The sequence below is a fragment of the Mus pahari genome, chromosome 10 (genome assembly GCF_900095145.1).
Source record: "Mus pahari chromosome 10, PAHARI_EIJ_v1.1, whole genome shotgun sequence".
Classification (NCBI taxonomy): domain Eukaryota; kingdom Metazoa; phylum Chordata; class Mammalia; order Rodentia; family Muridae; genus Mus; species Mus pahari.
Window position 1 is genome coordinate 94,529,455 of NC_034599.1, and position 12,576 is coordinate 94,542,030.

At 44.7% G+C, this 12,576-nt stretch overlaps 1 long non-coding RNA gene and 1 pseudogene across 1 annotated transcript; one reads left to right on the plus strand and one right to left on the minus strand.

The window, feature by feature from the left end:
- Positions 1-2,575: 2,575 nt before the first annotated feature.
- On the plus strand, positions 2,576-9,766 carry LOC115064824. The gene is made up of 3 exons (XR_003844651.1): positions 2,576-2,751; positions 7,533-7,644; positions 9,089-9,766. It is a non-coding gene; the product is annotated as an uncharacterized LOC115064824 (long non-coding RNA).
- Positions 9,767-9,981: 215 nt separating this feature from the next.
- The window catches only part of LOC110328427, a 3,086-nt pseudogene continuing 491 nt past the window's right edge, over positions 9,982-12,576 (minus strand).

A 12,576-nucleotide genomic window follows, 5' to 3' on the forward strand; every position in this document is an offset into this window, starting at 1 on the left:
AACAAAGTAACTTTTGAACGAAAGTGTTTATTGGTTCCAGAGGCTTCGAGTCTGTGATCATCATGGTGGGGAGCATGGCAGCTGGCAGGTATGTATGGTGCAAAACCTTATCATTCTGATCCACGAGTTGGAGGCAGAGACAGGGCTAACTGGGAATGGTGTGGGTTTTTGAAACCTCAAAGTCCATCAAAGCTACACACTTCTCAGAGCAAGACCATACCTCCTAATCCTTCCCAAACAGTTCCATCAAACAGGGCCCCAACATTTGAGTAAATGAGCCTATAGAGGCCATTCTCATTCAATCGACCACATCACTGACTTGTGAATCTATGAATGGATCAATCCATTGATTTGACCAGAGCCCTCATGATCCAACCACCTCTCTATGATTGAATCTGCTAACTGAGGATTTCAACTCAGGAGTACTGGGGGGGGGGGTGTACTGTACATAATATCCAAACCACAAGGCTTGTGACTGTTGATAAGGCCTCTCTAAGAGTCTTCACTACGATGGTAGTGGGCCTTCCTGACACCTGCTTGCCAAGATGAGCTCACCTCACCCAGAGCTGTGCTGGGCAGCAGGCCCATCACTGAAGCTTAGAACCTGGTCCAAAGTGGGAAAAGTTACGAACTCATTCTGAAAATTGGGACAGATTAAGTAGAATTCACCGTGACAAAGATCTTGCTATGAAAAGCAGCGAGACCATGGCAGTGCTGAGTCAGCAAGTGGTCTGTCTACTGGAAGTCCGCTAGGCTTATCTGGCCTTGTAGTAAATGTTAATGTTGCCTACAGCCCCACCCTGGAGGAAATGTGGCGTTCTCCCCAGGTTTCTGTACAGTCTTCCTGGTTACTCCTGCTCTAACTTCCAACTTTTCATGAGTTTTCTTCAGTCCCCTGTGGACCCAATCATCGAACTTGGTCTCTTCCTAAATTGCTACATTGCTATTCATAGTAATTAGTAGCATATTGCAGATCATTGACTGCTGATGTTCCCTTTTTTTTTTTAAGGCGTGGATTTGCTAGCTCAGACTATCTTTGAATTTGCTGTGTAGTGGGGGATGGCCCTGACCTCTGTTTTCCTGTCTGTGTCTCCTAGGTACTGGGAATTCCATCCAAGCACCAACCTGACCATTTTCCCTCTGTTTTCCTGCCTGTATCTCCTAGGTACTGGGAATTCCATCCAAGCACCAACCTGACCATTTTCCTTTCTTGTTTCTTTAAAATTTTATTTTAACTTATGTATATCTGTGTGTGTCTCTCCATGTACGCAGGTGCTCCCAGAAGCCAGGGAGGATGTTGGACAACCTGGAATTGGAGGTATAGGTGGTTGTGATCTGTCTGATATGGATGCTGGAAACTGTAGTGGGGCCCTCTGAAAGGGCAACAAATTCTCTTAACCATTGGGCCATTTCTCTAGACACTCCCATTGTTTTTTCAAAGCCAAGTTTAGCTACTTCTTTGCTTCAGAACTTAATCTCTTCCCTTACTTAGCTTTCAAAGTTAGTTTCCTTAAACAAGATAGTTCCCCCCCCCCCACAAAGTGAGCAGAGGAGAAGGTTTTTCTTCCCTCTCTATTTTCATGCCTCTCTCAAAAGACAGCTGGCTCCTAAGGTATGCAAAGGGGCCTGTCCTGCAGATACATGTTAAGAAGTTTCTGATACGATGTAGAGAAGAGGTAAACCAAGCAGGCAGCTGAGAGCAGTCCAGAGCGGAGAGGTGATTTTCCATACCCACTGGTTGGTTTTTACAGGATTCTCAACATCACGATCCTGTGAGCTATCTCCTCTCCTGACACGTCCCCAAGACCACCCATTTGCTTATTCTTGGAAAGCGCATCAGCTCCATGTACTGTCTTCCAGGTAACAATGGATCCTCCCTTTGCTCTTTCTTGGAACTCAGGGCTCAAAGTTAATCGTCCTCCTTTCTCGTAGGAGAACTGCAGCAGACACAGGCAGCTCTTTGTTTCAGACTTTTTTCTTTTCACCTCATTAGAAGGAAGTATTTTTCCATCCACTTCATTTTCCTCTTGGAATTTGCTAGCTGTAGCTGAGTTTGCACACGTGGATTGTTCATTAGTTATTAGCCTCCAGGCTGGGTCACCCTTATCGGGACTTAATATCTAACTAAAATGAAATGGCGCCAGATTTGCTGCTCGGTTCTCCTGTGAAGACCAAGGCTCTCCGAGGAGAGCAGCCTGAAACCGAGACATCCTTATAGAGACCCGTTTCTTGTAGCATTGAGGTCAGACAGATGACTCGGGAGTCTGGAAAATGGAAGATAGAGTTCTAAAAGAAAGTTACTTCTTTCCTGTCAAGGCATAGAAATTATTGGTTATATCCTTATTCCTTCTTGACTGTGGGTTATAAAAGGCAGAATTTTGGCTCATGACTTAAACTCCTGTGTCATTCCTGTAATTATATATTATGCTAATAGGCAAAAGAGACTTTGCAAATGTAATTAAGGTTACTAATCAATTGACCTTAAAATGGATTCTCTGAGTGGGTCCAATATCATTACTTGAGCCCTTAAAGCAGAGAGTGTTCCTAGCTAAGGAGGCCATCAGAGCATGAGGAGAGTGCACGCATTATTCTGAGATCTGAGGCCAAGGGCTGTGTGCCCAGATCAGAGGGGCTATGGTAGCAAGGAACTGAGTTCTGCCAGCAATCTCAACAAACTAGGAATCGAATTATATCTCAGAGTCTCCAGAAAACACAGTGCAGCCCTTGTGAGACTATAAGGAGAGAACTCAGGTGAGTGACACTGCCTTTAGACTTCTGACTTACAGAAACTGTAAAGACAGTAAGTATGTGTTGGTCTCATCCTCGTAGTTAGTGAGGGTGTGCTGCAGTTTTAGGACCTAACTCTACAGATGTTCTGTTGAAGACAGTGGAGATCCCCTTTTTCTCTTTTGGGACAGGGTTTCATGTAATCCAGGTTGGCTTGAACTAGCTACATAGCCAAGGTTGACCTTGAACCCCTGATCCTTCGGCCTTCACCTGTCAAGTGCTGGGGATTATGCCTCCAGGTTTGGGCTTTTTTACTGTGATTCTGAAGATCAAACCAAGGACTTCCTGCACACCAGGCAAGCATTCTACCATCAGGGCTACATTCTAACCCTTCAGTAATTACTTCTCTTCCTTTTAAAGAGGGTCTAACAGGGCTAGGGAGATGGCTTAGTAAAGTGCCTACTGTGCAATCACAGGGACATGGTTTCTAAACTCCATCCATGTGGTGTATTGTGAGTGCTTGTGATCCCAGCACAGGGGCCGGTGGAGACAGAAGAATTCCTGGGTCTTCCTAACATACCAGCTTGTCAGAAATTCTAGCTGAATTGGTGAGTTCCAGATTCAGGGCGAGACCTGTCTCAAATAAATATGTGGAGAAGTAACTGAGGAAGATACTCAATGACAGTCTCTGGTCTACACACACACACACACACACACACACACACACACACACACACACACGGAGCTGACCAGGCAAGGGTCTTTATGATAATGTTTTGTGGACATATTTGGTAACTCTAGTCAAAGAGATAAGTGATACAGGCTCCTATTTTATAATCTGGATCGTCGTAGTCTAATGTGGCAGCCAGTAGCCACTATGGCTTTAAAAAATGAAAGTAAATACATTTGGAAAATTTTCTGAGTCCTTTCCTCTCTAGTAGAGTCACTACAGAGCAGAAAGCACGAAAATTCTTCCAGCTCTAGAGAGAAATGCATGGCTTTTGGTGGAAGAAATTAAATATATATATATATATATATATATATATATATATATATATATATTTATGTGTGCATGAGTTGCAACATAAATATAAAGGCCAGAAGACCATACAAATCTCCAATTCTACTCTGTGACCCCTAAAGATTGAACTTAGATTGTCAGCCTTGGTGGCCAGCAGTTATACCTGCTGAGCCGTCTCACTAGTTCTGTGGAAAGGCTGATGTCTCTCTTTTCTTCTCGTGTTACTTATATAAACTATCTCTTGGAGAGACTAAGCTCTAGTCTTAAGAGTAGAGCATTCTTGGCAAAACAGTGACAGGGTATTAATTAGGTCTTGTTTTTTTTTTTTTTTTCTAAACAGAAAAAGAGTTACAAGATGAATGGCCAGGAAGTCCTCTGTTCTGGGCTATAGGATGTCCCAAGGAAGTCTGCTTACAGCAAGGCATAGTTAGCTGCTGGGGCAGGCCAGTAAGGTTATCATCCCCCAGGCAAACAAACCCAACAGACAAAGGCTGTTGGACTGGCCACATTAAGATGGTTTTTATGCTTGCAAAGGGAAGAAGCAGCTGAGTCCCCCAGGAAACTGTAACCTCTGGCTACAGAATGAGGCTTTTGTCTCAGGCTCAAACAATGCAAGTTGAAACTTAAGACTTCCTGGATGAACCAGACAGTGTCTGGAAGCTATGGGTGAAAACTTGCAGGTGATTCAGCTGAAAAGAATGGAGTAGGCCCAGGGAAAGAGCCTGGATTTGGGATCAAAAGACTCGAGTTTGAATCCTGCATCCATGGCTGTCACTCAAACCTCGGCTTGGGGACCCATCCTTTGTTATATGTGATGGAGATGAAATAAGACAATCTCCAATTGCTGAGTTTTTTTTTTCTTTTTTTAAAAAGCTGTATTTTTATTTTTAATTATGACTGGGGGTGGGTGGGAGAAAAGGGGAGGGAGAGAAGGAGGAAGAGAAGGAGGAGGGGGCAGGTACTTTTGGAGGCTAGAAGCATTGTACCTTCCTGGAGCTGGAGTTATAGGTGGTTGTGAGCTACCTGAAGTAGGTTCTTGGAAACACACTCAGGTCCTCTGGAACAGCAGCGAGTGCTCTTAACTGCTGAGCCATCTCTCTAGCTCAATTCTTGAGGTTATTATACAGGGTTTGTGATAACCAGGGGGCACTCAGTGAACATTAATTAAAGCTGTTAATCACAATTACATGACATCAGAAAAGGCCATCTAATCGGGACTCTTTCTAGCCATTTGAGTAATTTCATCTTCATTCCTAGCCCACTTATTCCTATAGTTGAGCCTCCCGCCCAGTCATTTCAATAAGAGCTCACGGCACCCCCTCCTCCTCAACACCCTGTATCATCTGGCAAGCATCTCACCTTCTTGCCTTTACCCCAGGTCATCACCAGAACATCTGATTCCACAGGATTCCCTCTAAGGCTTTTTGGTTCAGTATGTTGCTGAAGAAAATGAAGCAACCGGAAGAGAATTCCCTAAAATCTCTACTCCCCTAGTCATCTGCCTTCCTGCACTGGTGTGCACACTGCAGGGGTGGGGGATGGTCTGTGCTTACGGCTAAGCTGGCTAAGCTCAGCGTCAGCCTCTGCTCTGCTCCCAGCCCTTCCATCTGCTCTAGTGCTCTGCTCTTAGCTGGCTCTTTTCTGCACCGATACTTCCCGTCTCTCAGTGGGTTGTCTCCATTTCATCAGATGCACTGTAATATTTCTCACATTTATGATATCCTTCCAGCCTCCTATTTTTTTTTTTTCACACCTCTCCGTTGTATCACTGGTGTTTTCTCACCTCCATGAATTCTAAATGCTGGTCTGCTTAGGGCTCAGGACTTTGCCTACGCTTATCTCCAGGGGACCATGACTTTAAGTTCCTTCTGTACACTGACAAATTTATATGTCCTGCCTGGAACTTTTCTCTGAACTATAGGTACACACATACAACGGCCTCCTGGATATCTTAACCTAGATACATGCCAGACATTAAACTTTTATCCCCTAAATAGGCTGCTAATTTCAGTTACCTCAAGTCTACCCCTCCCATATTTATACATGGCCCCATCTCGAGACAATTTCCTGACAAGATACAAAAATGCCTATTCACTTCAGGTAGAGGGCACTGACAGGTCAGAGAAAGTATTTCATCCAAGTCCCCTTGATAAACCAATGAGTTTATTAGGATTACTTTCAGGGAGATAGGTGACAGAAAGGAAGGTACACTATCGGAAGGTCCTGAATGAAACCTACAGATAGTTATAAAGAGTCTTGCCTTGGTACATAAGACATATGAAAGCTATGTAACTTATGAGCAGCCATATTATTGAAGTGTCTTACACTAGTAAATTGTTTACTTCTTAAGTAACTGTGAGCAGGAGAAGGCCTTGTGAGCATCTCCTGGATGCTCATGAGCCCCACTAGCCTCATCAACCTGCCCTCTCCTGGAGAGAAGGTAAATAGGCCTGACAGTCTGTGGATGATCATAAATGCTCTGATTCAAGACCACACAAGTCACGCTCATCCTGGAGGAAATAGCTGCATCACACACGCTCAACAGACACAATTCCAGTCTTTCATTTGCTCATGTTAAAAAGTCTTGCTGGGGTTGGCGAGATGGTTCAGCCACTAAGAACTGGTATGCTTTTGCTGGGAATCTGAGCTCAGTTCTCAGCACCTGTGTTGGGAGGCTCAAACTCCCTGCAACTCCAATTCCAGATCTAACATTTTCCCGTGGGCATTCTGTGGCCCCATGCACTCACGAGCATACACTCCCTATGTGCATATCATTAAAAATAGTGACAATGAAACCATTTAAAAGCCTTGTTTTCACCTGGAGCTCTCCATTTCCCTTACCTATGCCATCTGATCAATCAGAAGGCAAAGGGAGAGCAAGAGTCCTGAAATACTCTTGTCCAGGTAAAGGGAAATCTCACAACATCAAAAACTAGGTCTCCCATAGTGACAAGGGTTAATACATGACCGGCGTGGTCTGCCACCTAACTCAATACATATGAGCACTCTAGGCAATGTTGTAGGTACTGGATAATAGTAATAAGTAAAACAAGGTAAAAACTTCATTGAGCCTCAATTCTACTAGGGAAAAATGGGAAAATTTTCAGATGGTTTAAGAGAAACACCCAAGACTCCACGATCTTCAGAAATGGCCCAGAGATCCCCGAGAAGGAACTGACCTGAACGAACTCTGCATGAGAACTAGTTTTCGTGGTATCAGAAGACACTACGCAAGCCTCCAAAGAAGGGAGGTGGCTTATAGCCACGATGCCTGGGAGCCATTAATAACCAGCTTGATGTGAGAAGCCTATGGTTAGGACGCAGTCACGGCACGAGTAACGGGGCAGTGGCCAAGAAAGTTTTAATGGGACTTAGGACCCGCTCAACAGGCAGGAGGCCATGCTTGATACTGGAAACCTACCTGACTACTCAGTGCTAGTGAAGGCGAGTCATCAACCGCTAATTTGGTAAACTAGTACAATCTGTATGAGCAACCTGTCAATGTCTGCCCTTATACCCACAGACCAGCTTAGTCTTCACCTGTCCTCAGTGGGGCTTCTCTTTGCCACGAATGGAGACAATTACAGAAAACCACAACCAATTAAAAGGCAGAGTTGTGGAGCCCAGTCCCAATGGATATAGCTACAAAGTCCCCCACCCCAACCTCGTGAGGTTCAGGGCATGCTTCCAAAAGAGGAGGCAGAGAGGTTGTAAGAGCCAGGGGATCAGGGAGTTTGCTATGAGATTGTGTCTCCTAGTAATGTCAGAAACTATACTCGTAAAGTCTCGCCAGCATCATTGGCCACACCTGAGCTGAACAAGGATGACATCAAAGAACACGTCAAACCGGACAAAGAGAAGCTCATGAGATCTCAGCCCTACACCGAGAACTACAGGTAACTGAAGAAGGCTGGGAATGGGACAGGGAATGGGACAGGCAGCCTTTCCCAAGGAAGAACACACCAATTGTTTATCCAGTGCAAAATGTTCAAGCCTGAAAATGTAGGTAGCATCATATGAATAGCACATACTATTATGTGTAATGCATGCAATAACAATTAGTGAAAAAAGAGGTCATGAATTTGGAGGAGAGTGGGGAGGGGTATATGGGAGGGTTTGTAGGGAGGAAAGAGAAGGGAGAAATATTGTAAATTAGGTGTGGGTGTGGTGATATAGCCTTAACGCTCAGAAAGATGGACTTGAGATTGTTTCCCCTGACATGGGAAATCAGGAGTAGGTTTTGAGCAGAGGCCCATCACGTTCTGACTTTACATTTTGGAAGAGTCAGTTGGATTGCTGGCTGAAGAACCTGCTTTGGGGAGTCAAGAGCAGAAACAGAGACAAATTCCATTTCTCTAGGTGTGAGAAAGTAGGTACACAGTTTATATTTGCCGAGTAATGGACACACAGAGAGGAATGTTCCGGTTCACACTCTGTCCTATGTACTCTGACTGTGAGAAGGATTCTTAAGACTGATCACTACTAGAAGGTATAGTTTTTTATTTTTTAGTAAGTATGGGTTCTGTATTATTTGTGATTCTCTTGTTCAATTTTCCTCAGTGCGAATGTCTTTCTATTGATGAAGTGAGGCTTCAAATGAAAAGCCAAACCAGAACAGAGCAGCTCCACGTGGTTCTTTCACATTGTCAGCCCCATTTTGAACCTAAAAGAGTGAGAAGGTTCTTTATATTAGCAAAGGAGAGATATTTTTATTATAAAAGTTCTAATATGCTGGGCGTGGTGGTGCACGCCTTTAATCCCAGCACTCAGGAGGCAGTGGCAGGTGGATTTCTGAGTTCGAGGCCAGCCTGGTCTACAAAGTGAGTTCCAGGACAGCCAGGGCTATACCCCTGTCTCGAAATACCAAAAAAAAAAAGTTTTAATATTGGTATCAGTATAATTGGCTAGGAACCCAATTTAGGGGCAAATTCCTAGCAGTGTTTTTTTTTTTTTTTTTTTCAACACAACGAATTGCCTTTATTTCGGTATGCATTCACATTTTAACATTTAGTGGTCCTGAACAGTGTGGGGAGCATGGCAATGAGCCAGGAGGCCAGGCCCACTGATCAACAAATAAATGATCTGCAAATGTGGCGACACAGAGCTCCTCCCGGTCCCTGCAGAGGGTCTGAAGAGCAACACTGAAACCTAAGTCTGCAGGGTCAGGACCAGGTGTTCCAGCTGTCAGGCTCCGCGTCAGACCCGATGGGTGGCCAGGGTGACTCGAGAGCCCTGTTTAGGGACTTTTAATCTTCAATGAGTAAAAGCAAAGCAATTATGGGAAAAGGAACCAACTCAGAACCGTGTGCACTGAGGACTTTCTGCATGGTCTTTCTCTAGGCATCTTTCCACCAAGGACCCTGAGCGCTGGCCGGTCTGAGTCGCCCTATGACTGCTCTGGTTACCTCTAGATGTGAGGTCAAAGCTCAAAGGCTGATGGTGGCAGCAGGGCTGAGGACCCAGTGCTCCCTTCCCAGGCTGGTGGCAGGTGAGTGTGGTCCGGAGCTAAGTGAGGTAGGCCAGGCTCTTCCGACCTCATCTGATGGCTTCTGGCCACAGCAAGTGTTGGATAGTGATGGGCTACAAGGGAGTTGAGGAGGGGAAAGCAGCACCCCTTGATAAAGGTGGGGAGACGGGAGGCCCTGAATTCCTCACCCGCAGTCAACTTCAGAGGAAGAGTGGGTTACAATCTAAGCTTCGGCCAAGTGTGTTTGGGAGTGGAGGAGTGGGGACCATGGCTTGGATGGGGCATCACTTAAGACTTAAGAAAGCAGGGGTACAGCCAAAGCGCCCCAAGCCCAGCAGTGGTCAGTCCCACAGCTGCTACCCGGAGCCTTCGCATCTATTCTAAGGGCCACCACACAGCTGTGGCAGACGGCGGGGCAAGTAAAGGCAGACCCAGGCCAAGTGCCAGCAGCAGGAGATTGTGTGACGTGTCTGTTCACAGTTTCGTTAGCTGTGCCCACTGCTCCCACAGGAAACCGATTTCAACACCTTCTTGATCCCAGAAGTTCAAGCAGGCAGGCATCAGTTACACTGGACAGATGATGTTACACAGCATAACTGAGGTACTTGGAATGGACAAGAAGTTAGTATCAGAACAGTGCTTCAGGATGAAGTCTGAGTGGGGCTTCCTCTCCAGTACTCTGAGCTCTACAGATGTATCTAGAAAATTCACTACTGTGGAAAATGGAGAGGGGTTGGATGGAGAGGGGAAGCCAGGTCCTTGGTGACTAATTGCTGTAACACTGTCCTGGCGGCGGTGGCAGCTTCATGTTTTCTTTGATGTCATCAGGCGCCGCAGTTCCTTCAGGATGACTTTGATGCTGTAGGAATTCTGCCATTTTGCCAGCATTGCCGTGGCTCTTGGATCCATCTCTCCATTCGAACTACTCACCCCCCTCATATTGACTCTTGTTACAAATCTTACAGATGGGGGCGCTTCTGAGCACTTAGCCCACTTTCTATAGGTTGTATATTCAGTTTTCATATATTGTTTGTGGAGGCCCAATTACCATGCCTGTCCATCTTGTAAGTGTCATGTCCTCTACGTCATCCTCCAGACCCCAGCTAACTGTGCCGTCACCTACTCCTTTCTGGCTTTCTTCCAATTCTTCCAACAGTCGGAAATATCGAGGAACTTTCCCCCCCCCCCCCCCCCCAGCCTATGGTGGCTGCCATATTGCATTGCTGTCACTTGAAGGCTGGCCCCTTCTTCACATCACCCCCCAATCCTTCCTCCCCACCCCCACTTCCCCCACCCTTACTGGAGGTGTTCTTAATTTCCAAGTCTCTCTTTCCAATTCTAATGGTATCGGTAATGACTGGCCAGGAACAGGATGGAACTAGTGAGATGTTGGGTATGTAACATTTAAGGAAGCACCAATCTTTAGGATCTATTCATCTGCTGGGACAGCCCCAAGAAAAAGTACTTCCTTAAATGTTGTGCTCTGGGATCCAGCTAGCCTCATCCTGGCCCTTGCCCTGATGTCTACAAAGAAACCTTTTAGTTTATTAACCAGTTAGTTGTAGTGTCAAGCACATGACCTGTTCCTCACTTTTGGGCATGCCTATGCAACAAAAAACTGCTTTCAGAGAAAGCAAATGTCGTGGAGAGGAGCCATGTTCTGGAGAGCTCTGCCAGTATAGAAATTAAAACCAGTGAGGAAATGGGGATGGACATTATAGAGTTTTGCTTCATACTTAACTCAACAAGCCCTTGGAATGCCATTTTTGGGGGCTACCTGGTTCCATCCAGGCTTTGTTTAACCTTCCCTTCAGGTTTCTAGTGTTCTTGGGCATAGCACTTGAAAAATGTACCCATTGTCCTCTACCTTTTGCTGTGCCTTCTCTATGCACATTACAAAAATTTAACAGAACAAATAATTGCCGTGCTAGAAATGCTTTGGACAATCAGGTAATGGCTTATTTTTAAGGCTGGGTTAACAATTTCCATTTTCAAAATGAATTCAAATTGACTGAGTGATTTTAAATTAGCTCTTTAGTTTTTTACCCTAAGCCACCGATAATGCCACTATTAATTTCAATTATTTAGAGGCAACATTAGTACATGTGAAACAAGAAGAGCGATAAAGACAGAATGGAATAAATTACTCGCTGCAGGACAGAATGACATTTTGACTGACACAGAGGCTTTTTTCCCCCCTTTCACACACTTTGTGCTTTGACATTTCACTTGGCACAAACATTTTACAAATTCCTGACCTAATCTGAGGTACTGTTGTCTAGCGATTGCTGACATGACATGTTTTAACCTCAAGCTCACTAGATTCCAAATGTTACCTTTTCTTGTTCATTAAGGTTGGATGACCTCCAAAAATCCAGTCCAAGCAAAGGCCCAGGAACCCATGAGGTTAAGTGTGCTTGCTATTTGCCCAGGGTGAAGAAGGGGCAGTTTGAAATTGGAGTTGGGGCGGGGGGGGGGGTTGAGATTTTTATTTATTTTTTTCTTTTTAAAGGATCTTGTGTAATGAAAGAAGACAGAGCCATGGGGAACCCTGTTATCTTGAAAGAGACAATAGCCCCAAGCACAAAATATTGAACAAATCTAACAAGAACTAGATAGAGCTTATAGTGTTGTATAAATAGTAGATGGGGCTGGATCACTTGTTGTTCTTGAAGAAGACCTAGGTTTGCTTCCAGCACCACACTGTGACTCACAACTACCTGTAGCTCCAGTTCCAGAGGACCTATGACCTCTCCTGGCCTCCACAGGCACCAGGCGTGCACATATATTCAGGAAAAAAAAAACCCTCATATATCTAACATAAATAAGTCTTTAAAAATAATCATCTAGGAACAGAAAAGATTTAAATAATAGAGAAATATGTCAACTTCTTAAAAAGGAAGAATATGTCCTGTAAAGATGTTACTTCTCAAATTACTTTGTAAAAACTTTGTCTCCAGGTCTCTCTGCCTGGAAGGGGTCACATTCTTTTTAATACATATGCTTTGATGGTTTATGTGTTTTACTGACATATGCTTTCTAGGTTTTTATTCAAGAATGTGTCAGCTAACATTGCTCTGCTATGATATTAAAAAAAGTATGTGTGTATGTTTGTGTGAGTCTACATGTCTGTGAGTGTGCATGTGTGTTAAGGCCAGCGGACTTCAGAAATACCGTCCACCTCCTTTGTCACAGAGTCTCTCATAGATGGGAGCACACCAGTCAGTTAAGAGTGGCTCGCCATCAAGCCTCAGAGATCCTTATGTCTCCATCTCGACAGCACCAGGTTTACATGAATGTGCCATCACACCCCCATTTTTCTGGGTTCTGGGAATCAAACCCAGGTGCTCCTCTTTACAAG